Raw genomic sequence first — 9,702 nt, forward strand, 5'->3', positions numbered from 1 at the left:
AATTACCATTTTAACCATTTTTAAATGTGCTAATTGGTGGACTTTATTTAGGTTTACAGAAAAAACAGGCAAAGAGTACAGAGCTCCCATATTACCCACACACAGTTTTCCCTATTAACCTTTTACATTAACGTGGTAGTTGTGATACAATTGATGAATTGTTGTTATTACATTATTAACTATAGTCCATAGCTTACATTAGGGTTCACTCTTTGGGGTGTATGGTTATATTCTGGTAACATGTACACAACTTAAAATTAATCATTTTAACAGCTTGCAAGTATACAATTCAAGTGGTGGTAATTACAGCTACCATTATCACCATCCATTACCAAAAGTTTTCTATCACCCCAGAAATTTTGTCCCCAACTGAGCATTAACTCTTCATTTCCCAGCCTGGGCCCTGCCCTGCTAACCTCTATTCTAGTTTCTGATTCTATAAATGTGCACATCCTAATTATCTCATGTGAGATGATACAATGTTTGTCCTTTCATGTCTGGATTATTTCACTTGATATAATGTCTCCCAGGTTCATCCATATTGTTAAATGTATCAGAAATTCACTCCTTTTTACAGCTGAGTAATATTCCATTGTATGTATATTGTCACGGTTCTCTAGGGAAACAGAATCGACAGATATGTCAATAGTATGAGATTTTATCAGAGTCTCTCACATGACTGGGGAATGCACAAGTCCAGGTTCCACAAGCAGGCTGCAACCAGGGCCTCCAATGAAAGTCTAATGAAGGTTCTTGATGAATTCTGGGAGATGTTGGCTGTCCAAAGACGAGCTGGGAAATTCTCCCTCAATGCTAGAATCACATCCCCTTTAAAGGCCTTCAACTGATTGGATAAAGCATCACTCATTGCTGATGGCAATCTCCCTGATTGATGTAACTGTAATCAGCTATTTATGATTTACCCCTGCAGTAAAGTCAATGGTGACTGAAGTCCATAAATGCCCTTGTATTACAGTTAGCCCAGTGTTTTCTTGACCAACACCCGGGCCACAATTACCTGGCTGAGTTGACACATTAGCCTAACCATCACAGTATGTATACACATTTTGTTTATTCATTCTTCTGTTGATGGACACTTGGGTTGCTTCCGCCTTTTGGCAATTGTGAATATCAGAGGGAGCCCCTGTTTTCCATTGTTTGGGTCTATACCTAGAAATGAGATTGCCGGGTCATATGGTAATTCTGTTTAACTTCTTAAGGAACTGTGAAGCTGTTTTCCACAATGGATGCACCATTTTACATTTCCACCAACAAGGCAGGAGGACTCACAACGGCACCTTTTAAGAGGCAGCAGTAGAGGAGTAGCTTAAAGCTGTTCTATGGCTGCGTACCCTCGGGGACCTCAGCTACTAGACAGGCATGATGAGAGGACCTGTCTCAGAGACTCCTGCTGAGGGTTAGATGAATTAAAATACATAAAAACAGCATCCGGCATAGGAATAGCAGCGGCAAATGTGAAGCATCTACTAAGAGTATGAGAAAAGTTCTATGCTGATCCTTTTTTTTTTTTTAATTTCTCTCCCCTTCCCCCAGTTGTCTGCTCTCTGTGTCCATTTGCTGTGTGCTATCTGTGTCTGCTTGTATCTTGTCAGCAGCACCCGCAATCTGTGTCTCTTTTTGTTGTGTCATCTCACTGTATCAGCTCTCCGTGTGTGCGGCACCACTCTTGGGTAGGCTGCACTTTTTTTGGCTGGGCGGCTCTCCTTTCGGAGTGCACCCCTTGCACATAGGACTCCCCTGCGTAGGGGACAGCCCTGCGTGGCACGGCACTCCTTGCACACATCAGCACTGCGTGTGGGCCAGCACATCGCATGAGTCAGGAGGCCCTGGGTTTGAACCTTGGACCTCCCATGTGGTAGGTGGGTGCTCTATCCGTTGAGCCACATCTGCTTCCCCTGATCCCTATTTTTATGCTCAGGATCACAGTTACCAAGGCATAGCAATGAGAGTAGAGCTCAGGCAGTGTCACTTATGGTTAATATGATTCATAATTTTTAAATTGGTCATTAAGACCTAGTGAGGGGGAAGCAGATATGGCTCAGGCGACTGGGTTCCTCCCTACCACATGGGCAGTCACTGGTTCTGATCCCAGTGCCTCCTAAAGAAGACAGCAAGCTGGCGCAAACAGGCAGGCATGGCAAGCTGACACAACAAGAAACACAAGAAGAAAAAAATAATGAGAGATCAATAAAGCAGGGAACAGAGATTCCTGGTGCCTCCTAAAGAAGTCAGCAAGCTGACATGATCAGCAGGTGTGGTAAACTGACACAAAAAGAGAAGTGAGGAGGAAAAATAAGAAACAATAAAATGGAGTGGAGGTGGCTCAAGCAATTAGGCACCTCCCTCCCACATCGGAGGTCCTGGGTTCGGCTTCTGATGTCTGCCACAGAGACAAGGAAGATGAACAGACTCAGCAAGTGAAAACAAGGTGATGGAGAGAAATAAATAAATAAAATAAATCTCTAAAAAATAAAAAGACCTATTGAGGAACAACTGTGTATATTAAGGTTGATTTTCCCCCAAGTATTTATATCCAACTTAACTTGAATTTCTGGTTTTGTTTTTTTAACTAGCATAGGAAAGTGATGCACATTTGTGGAAAAAAATAGAATGTGCAAATTAGCATGTGGAAGAAAAACCCACCTCCAGAAATAACCACTGCTAATTTGTACCTGACCTGTCTCAGGGGTTTTTTCTCCATAATCTGATAATAATAGTAAATCAGTCTGGGGTCAGCTGGTCTGGACATGTGTGGAGAATGCTGGCCCCCAACCTCTACCTTCTGAGGTTTTGACAGAGGTTTGAGGAGAAAGCGCAGCCTAAGGGAGACAGCATCAGGCTTTGACTGTCAGAGGGGATTTTGAGCTCATCAGAACTGGACACATGTGAGAGCAAAACCAAAAGAGAGACAACCTAGCATCCTGTAGCACATTGGAGCTCAGGCACCTCAGGCCTGAGGCCCCTCTGAGCGACAGTTTAACACAGGGGAGAGAACCCTTTCTTTCCGAGGCAGTTGTGGAGCTCCCCTGAGCAGTATTGAGTGGTGTCATCATACAGTATGAGCACACTGTCACCTCAGACACAGACAACTACTGCAGGTGCTATGAGAGAACAGAGTGGAATATATATATATTTATTTATTTATTTAAATTTAATTCCCCGCTGTGCCAGTTACAGCTTGGTGGCCTTGGTCAGACTAGTGAGCCCCTTAGTCTGTTTCCTCGTGTATGAAATGGAGACAGTAATAACGGAACCTATTTGAAAGGTCTGCTGTAAAATTAAGGATGTTGTCTGCAAAGTACTTAGCTTGGGTGTCTGGTAAATGTGTGAAGATCTGTAAATGTACTCGTGGTAGGTTTTGAGAATGTGAATTGTATGAGTTTCTTTGGCAAGGGGGTGTGCATGCTCTTACCATAAAAAGCTTTGCAGTGCATCCCAGCGGGAGAGTGATGGCCTCTGAACGGCATTTACCTTCTGCAGTGGGGATGGAAATAGACACCACATTGTGGTTTGAAATTTTTTTGTGTTTGAAGGGCTGAGGGTGGGGGGACTCAAACCTCAAGGTGAGAAAGACATCAGAAGGAGGTGTTTTTTTGCCTGAAGGCTAAAGAGAAAAGAGGCTGTGGGGGGCTCTGGAGAAAGGGTTAAGGTCTTGCAGGTGGGTAGGCCCCTTTGTGGGGTGTGACTCTGAAGCAGTTGGAGGCCCGGAGGATGTAGGGAAAGCAGCTGCAAAATCACCGGAAGTGCTTCCAGGCAGGGCGACAAACAAATGTAAGGGCTGAAATGAGAGTGGATTTACTTTTTATAATATTGGGATCGACTGTCCCACTCAGCAGGGACAGAGTTGGACTGGAGCTGAAGAGCCAGCCCTTGCTTCAGGCCTGCACAGCACTCTGCGTGGGACCCAGGACACAGTGCCCCGGCAGTGGTTCTCCAGCTTTATTGGGCCTAAGAATCACCTGGCAGCTGGGGCTTGTAAAGGTGCCAAATTTCAGATAAGAGTCTTATTCACTAAATCTGGGGTGGAATCTGTAATCTGTATCTATCAACAGTCACCTGGTGATTGGGATGCTGGAGCCAGACCTTTGCTCCTAGAAACACTGCCCTAAGGTAATGTTTTCAAACCACAGGTGAGGACCCATTAGTTGGTGGTAAAATCAATTCTAAGGGTGGAGACCAGCATCTAGAAAAAAGGAAGGATGGGAGGTACAGATGTGGCTCAAACAGTTGGGTGCCTGCTTCCCACATGGGAAGTCCCAGGTTTGGTTCCCTGTGCCTCCTAAGGAAGACAGACAACAAGCAGCCAACGTGCAAAAAAAAAAGGAAAAAAAAAAAAAAAAAAGGGAGAGAGGGAGAAAGAAAAGAAAGCTCATAGCAAGGGTTTTGTTTTGTTTTGTTTTTGTTATATATGCATAGGTGCGAGCATTAGGTTGAATGTCATGGTCAAACATTTTTTAAAGCAATTGCTCTAAGGCGATCTCTGGACCCTTGGGGGGGTGGGGTTGTACTTGAACTTTAGGGTTTGCCTAGGCAGCATACCTTGAGCTAGGACAGAGAAGACTGGACAATGGACACCTTTGTTACATTTCAGTCGTTTAGCAAATTTACTGAGCATCTGCTATGTGCCAGGTCCTGTTCAAGACACTGGGGATGCAACAGTCAAGAAGAGCAAAGCTGGGAAGCCAATGAGGCTCAAGTGATTGGGCTCCCGCCTACCACATGGGAAGTTCCCGGGTTCGGGTTCCCAATGCCTCCTAAAGAAGACAGCGAGCAGATGCAGTGGGCAGGTACAGCAAGCTGACGCAAAAAGATGATGCAACAAGAGACACAAGAAGAAAAAACATATTGAGAGACACAGCAAAGCAGTGAACAGGGGTGGCTCAAACGATTAGGGGCCTCTCTCCCACATGGGAGGTCCTGGGTTCAGTTCCCAGTGTCTCCTAAAGAAACAAGGAAGATGAACAGATACAGGAAGTGCAAACAACGAGCGAGTGGGGAGAAAGAAATTTAAAAATAAATAAATAAATAATCATAGAAAAAGAAAGGAAGTAAAGCTGTTCTCGGGGACAAAGGAAACAAATTGAGATGTAATTTCATGTCAGCAGGGGTAAGACTCATGTACTATGGGAAAGCGGTAGTCTAGGGGTCTAGGGTGTAGACAGGGTGGTCTGGGGAAGTTACCCAGAGGGTGGCACTGGAACTGCACCCGGCGAAGACCGCAGGGAGCCTTGAGACTATCAGGGGAAGGAACTTCCAGGCAGAGGGACTAATAAACTGAGCTCTGCATCTCCCTCACCAGAGAGCCCCACACAGTTCACATTCTCAAAACCTGCTACAAGCATATTTACAATATACACAGATGATAAAACATTAGCCCCCTACTATGTGCTACAGGAGGGAGTGTCTTGATTTTATAAAATTGGGACTTAGCTCTACATCCTGCTCTGTAACTTGTTTTTTCACTTGCCCGTTTACATTTGGTTTTTGACCTTTGAAAAAACAAAGAAAGACGATTTTAAAACAAAAGAAGCTGCTTTTCGGTATTAAACATTTTGGAAAGTCTTTTTGAAAGCACCATCCTTCCCATGTTTTATTCTACCTCCCGCCTGCTTCTCCACCGCACCCACAGCCTTCCTGTCTGCCTCGTGGAGCCCTGCCTTGGCTCCAGGCCCTGTCCCCGTCCCCCCTCCTCTCCAGACCCTGTCAGAACTGGAAGTCATCTGACTGAAGTGTGCCCAGTTTCCAGAGGCATGAAAGAGACCATCAGCACAGGGGCTTCTTTTCCTTCCATGTCATCTTCAGAGCACAGCTGGCTTTGGTCACCCTCGACAGGGACTTGGCAGTCTACCAATGCCGAGAAATGCAGACCACAAAGGTCTGGGGTCATGAAGTCAGGCCCCAAGGCCTCCCTGCTGGGGCCAGACCAGACCGGATGAGACCAGATCTTCTCTCCACAGGGTTCTAAAGACCAGCCCACAGTGCAGCAACCGCGGTAGCCAACTGGGCACACCTTGGAGAGAACAACCAACTCAGGCGGTAAAGAGCCAAGAACTAGGATTGTATTTCTAAAAGGAAGAGTTGGAGGCACTGGTCGTGTTTGGCTGAGGGGATGAGAGGTAGTGGGAGGCGGGGACAGGGAGGGGTGTACATGAAATTATGTTGTGTATGCACAGAGCATTCTATCATTTGTCTTAATTTCTTCCCCTTTTTAAATTTAAAATACTCAACGAGCATCTACTTACTATGCGCTAGACCTGTGCTGTTCAATGAAGGAGCCGCTAGCCACATGAAGCTATTTAAAGTTAAATTAATTAACATTAAGTAAAATTAAAAATCCAGTCCCTCAACTGCAGTAGCTACATTTCAAGTGCTCAATAGCAAATGGGGGCTAGTAGCTATTGTATTGGACAGTGCAGATATAGAACATTCCATCAACGTAGGAAGTTCTATTGCACAGGGCTGTGTTGGATCCTGTGTTAGAACCAGCAATACCACTGTAAATAAGACCGGGTCACTGCCCTCATGGAGCTCACAGGCAAGTGAAACAGAGGAGTAAAGAAAAAACTACACCATGCTGGGGAAAGTAGAGGGGCTTTGGAAGCACAGAGGAAGGCAGCTAATCTAGTCCAGAGGAGGGCAAGACTTGGAGGAAGAGAGGGAGATGGTCTCTAAGCCATCTTAGTTGGTTAGACAAAGACAGGTGAGGGGATATAGGGGAGATGCTTTGGGCAGAGGGAACACCATGTGCAAGGATCCAAAGGTGACAGCTGGCACAATGCGCTGACGAGCTGCATGTACTTGAGACCACTGAAGCATGTGGTGTTGGTGGCAGAGGTAGAAGATGAAGATGTACCGGGCCTTACAGTTATCTATTGCATGAAACAAACCACCCCAAGACTTAGTGGCTTCAAATGACAACTGTTTATTTGCTCACAATTCTGTGAGTGGGCAATTTGGGCTGGTCTCAGGTGGGTTATTCTTCTGACGGTCACTTGTGTAGTTGCGGTCATTTGACGGCTCCACCAGGGCTGGATGGCCTAAAGTAGTTGAAATCTATGGAATGGATTCTAACAGGCTAGCCTGGCCTTCTTCCCATGGGGGCAGTGTTACAACAGGATGAGCATAGAAATTGGAAGGATTTTTGAAGCCTAAAAAAGTTACACAATGTCACTTCCATGACATTCCACTGGTCAAAACAAGTTGTACAAGGCAGCCCTAGCAGGATTGCTACAAGGAATTTGTGGCCTTTTTTTTTTTTTAAAGCTGACCTTTTTTTTTTTTAAGATTTATTTATTTATTTCTCTCCCCTTCCCTGCCCCTCCCCCAGTTGTCTGCTATCTGTGTCCTTTCGCTGCGTGTTCTTCTGTGTCCGCCTGTATTCTTGTTAGCAGCACCCAGAATCTGTGTCTCTTTTTGTTGTGTCATCTTGCTGCATCAGCTCTCCGTGTATGTGGTGCCACTCCTGGGCAGGCTGCACTTTTTTCACACTGGGCGGCTCTCCTCACGGGGCGCATTCCTTGTGCGTGGGGCTCCCCTACGCCGGGGACAGCCCTGCGTGACATGGCACTCCTTGCTCGCATCAGCACTGCTCTTGGGACAGCTCATCACATGGGTCAGGAAGCTCTGGGTTTGAACCTTGGACCTCCCATGTGGTAGGCGGAAGCTCTGTCTGTTGGGCCAAATCCGCTTCCCTGTGGCGATTTTTAATCTGTCAGGCCAGGGGATGTTGTTGGCCTGAACCCAGGTGGTAGGGTAGAGAAACATGAACAGATTTTTATTTTTAGGATGTTGAAGAGGCAGAATTGAGAGGTCTTGGGGATTGTTCCTGAATAAAAAGAGAGAAAGAAGTTACAAGTGACTCCTAGATCCTTGACTTGAGTGACTGGTGACTGATAGCTCCCAGCTCTTAGAGAGAAAAGAGGAGGAGTAGATTTGGGAGAAGATGTTTCCAGTACGAGACATGTCAAGGATGAGGTGTCTTTTAGACAGCTAGGTGGAGATGGGTGGGAGGCAGGTGGATGTACGATTTGGCTCAGGGAGCGGTCTGGCCAGAGATACCAGTTTGGAAGTCCCAAGGTGCCTTAAGCTGAAAACGTGGTGGCATCTCCCAGGGAGTCTGTGTCCCTAGAGCAGGAGCAACTTGAAGGCAGGAATCTGGTGACTCAACTCTGTAGCTACACTTAACTAGCACAGTGCCTGAGGGCAAATTTGTAGGGAGAGTACTCAATTCTGAACTAAAACCAGTGTTGCAATTGGCTTGGGGACAGACTCCAGCTCCTACCAGGAGGAAGTCTCCCAACAACAGGTCACTGACTCAGAAGGTAGTAAGTGCATCGTCAGCAAGGGAGAATCAGTAGGGACTAGAACAGGGGCTCTTAACCTGGGGTCCGCAGACCCTTCAGGGGGTCTGTGAGCTTGAACTGAAAATTCAAAATAACATTATTTTTGTGGGGACGTGTTCGTGTGGGTGTGATATATTTATTAAATAATATACAGTATGGCGTGGGCTTAGTATGATTTTTATTTTGATGTAGCGTGTACTGAGTGCAGTAGATAACTGCCTGCAAAAAGGTTGGTAAGGATGGCGGAGATGCTTTTATGACGCCATGGGAAAACTCAAATTTCTAAATGTTTGCTGTAAACGTCCTATGAATAGATGTTGAACTGTGTTAGGTTATCAGGTACTGAAATTATGAGAAAGTTGTAAAACGTAATTTTGAATAATCCTAAAATTTAAAGACATGCTGATGCTGAGTGTCATAAAACTATCTGCTGCTACATTCTGAGAAGGGTTCTGTGGTTTTCACCCGAGTGGCAAAGGGGTCTGTGTAACAAAAAGTTAAGAAACGCCTGTGCTAGAGGAACCCCGGCCAGGGATGCTGTTGGGGACTCTCTCCCTGGGTTGGAAAAAAGACCAGTCCTGATATTTTGTGAAGGTAAACATCCCTTAGCCTCCACTGCCACTGCCACCCCACTCCACCACAGCCATGCAGGCCCAACTTTCTGAAACTCCATGTCTTCATTGACGGTGGTTCTTCGGGGAGCACAGCGCTGCAGGAGGCCCCTACTAGGAAGCTAAAGAAACGTTGGCTAGGATCCCAGCCATTCATTCACTCCCTTATTCCTTCAACAAGCATTCGACAATCCCCGACTGTGTACCAAGCCCTGTGCTATGCCCCAGGATCACAGAGATGAATAGTCTCTAGTGTGTAATGGGACTACAGCTGTAAAAATTCCATTGTCTTTCGCTATTAGTTTCCCAACTGTCTTTCCCATTGCAACTCCAGAAGGTATTGAGGGGTCTCTTTGCTATGGTGCGGAGCTGTAAAGAGAAAAATAGGAGAGTAGGGGATTGGAGTACTGGGCGGTGGCCAAAGGAAAGAGCTCTGTGTGGTAGAATCAGGGTAAACTCGAAAGAAAATAAGCAATACCTCTACCTGGGCGAATAATTTAAACATGACATTTATTAAGCGTTTTCCCTGTAGTTGGCACAGTGGTACCGGCTTTCCTTGGATTGTCTAGATTTTTCCTGGCAGCGTAGCAACGGGCAATCCCTCCTCTTCTCCAGACCTCATCACCGCATTGTTACAGGAAGAAAGCGGGGCGGGGCGCTCTTGGCTGGACCCCCGCAGCAGTCAAAAGAGCGGAACCGCCATTCTGGGGCCGGCGAGAGCACCCGGA

Source organism: Dasypus novemcinctus, chromosome 8, assembly GCF_030445035.2.
Source record: "Dasypus novemcinctus isolate mDasNov1 chromosome 8, mDasNov1.1.hap2, whole genome shotgun sequence".
Classification (NCBI taxonomy): domain Eukaryota; kingdom Metazoa; phylum Chordata; class Mammalia; order Cingulata; family Dasypodidae; genus Dasypus; species Dasypus novemcinctus.